A 1,780-nucleotide genomic window follows, 5' to 3' on the forward strand; every position below is an offset into this window, starting at 1 on the left:
GGTGACTCAGGCTAAGAGGTTGGTGAATGCGGGTAGGAAATTCGTTTTGTTATTCATTCGGCCTTATGAAGAGCAGCTGAGTAGGATATGCTTGTCCACCTTGAGAAAGCTTCAGGAGGGGGATCTTGATAGTTTGAAGGCCAAGTATGCGGATTTGTTTTCGGAGATCACGGGACTACCACCACGGCGAGGTGTAGAGCATGAGATTATGTTGATCGGCTAGAGTTCCTTGCCAAACATAGGCCTATACTGCACATCAGTACAAGAGTCCGAGGAGATCAAAAAACAGGTTCAGGAGCTCTTTGAGACGGGAGTGATAGTGCCGAGTTGTTCACCTTGCGGGTCGCCGATGTTATTAGTACCCAAAAAGGATGGAGGCTGGCGCATGTACGTGGATTACCGGGCGCTCAACAAGATAACGATCAAGAATCGTTACCCACTACCACGGATTGATGATCTTATGGACCAGTTGGAGGGAGCGAGGTTCTTCACGAAGTTGGATCTGAAGTCTGGCTATCATCAGGTGAGGATTCGGGAGGAAGACACTGTTGGCCTTCTTGTTTTGATGATGTTTAATAAATAATTTACTTCTAATGTTGTTTGTCTAGTATTTATGTTTTTCGTATTTATTCTAGGCAAACAACGTGTTGCAGGATGGATGGAATTGCGCATTCACGATAATATCAAACGGAGGTTGGCGGAATAGTAGGTGAAGCTATGTACAATTCAAGTTGAAGATCCAAGTTCAAGATTCATCCGTATAGTTTACCAAGTTGAGCTATAATGGAGATCAAGATCAAGCTTGGGTAATTTAGTTTAGGTGTTATATTATGTGTGTTAAGTACGTTAAGCTCAATATCATATACACATACATTTTATTAGTTTCTTTGTATATATATGTAGTCATATATATATATATATACAACACAAGTTTTGGCTTTCATGTTTATAAATATGAAATTACATATTTCATATTTATTTTTGTGATTTGGTTTAACCACTTAGATATGAAACGAATATATTTTCATATACATACTCATATGTTTCATTTTTTATTGTATTTGTGAAAATATTATTTTCTTGGTTTATAGACTTAAAAATAATCATATACATCTTTTATTAAGTCTACAAAATTATTTTGTAATGTTTCAAAACATGGTTAAGCTAAAATGTCAAAACTCATGTGTTCACATTTTTATGTTTTGGACTATTTTGTAAAATAATAATATTTTTCATTTGGAAAGTTCTTTTTGCAAACCAGTCTTTGTAGCATGTTTATTATCATATCTATAATCATTTCCTAAAGTTTTACATTTTTCTGAATTTATTTGATATTTTTAAACAGTGTTTTAAAATTAGCAAACTGTTTTCAAACTTGAAAATTTCATATATTAGTTCACGGTCGACCGCCATGGTCAACCGCTCCTGTGTCTTTTGCTGAGTGGGCTACAGAAACTTTCACGGTCGATCGTCACGGTCGACCGTCACGGTCGACCGTCGAGCTGAAAATTCCCACGGTCGACCGCGTAAGTCTCTGGAAGTTTTCTGAGTTTCAAAGCTGGCTCGCGGTCGACCGCGAGTTTTCCACGGTCGACCGTCGTTCACCCCAACGGCTCTTTTTGTACAGATTCATATTCCTGATTTTCTGGAATTTTTGTTATTTTGTTTGGGGTTTTGGCTGTTGGTTTCTCTTCCTATATAAACCCCTCATCCCCTCTTCTATCAGTAACCAAGGAGAAAGTTTTAAACAAGTTTAAGAGGGTTTTACAGTTTGTTTAGT

Source organism: Asparagus officinalis, chromosome 1 (genome assembly GCF_001876935.1).
Source record: "Asparagus officinalis chromosome 1, Aspof.V1, whole genome shotgun sequence".
Lineage (NCBI taxonomy): Eukaryota > Viridiplantae > Streptophyta > Magnoliopsida > Asparagales > Asparagaceae > Asparagus > Asparagus officinalis.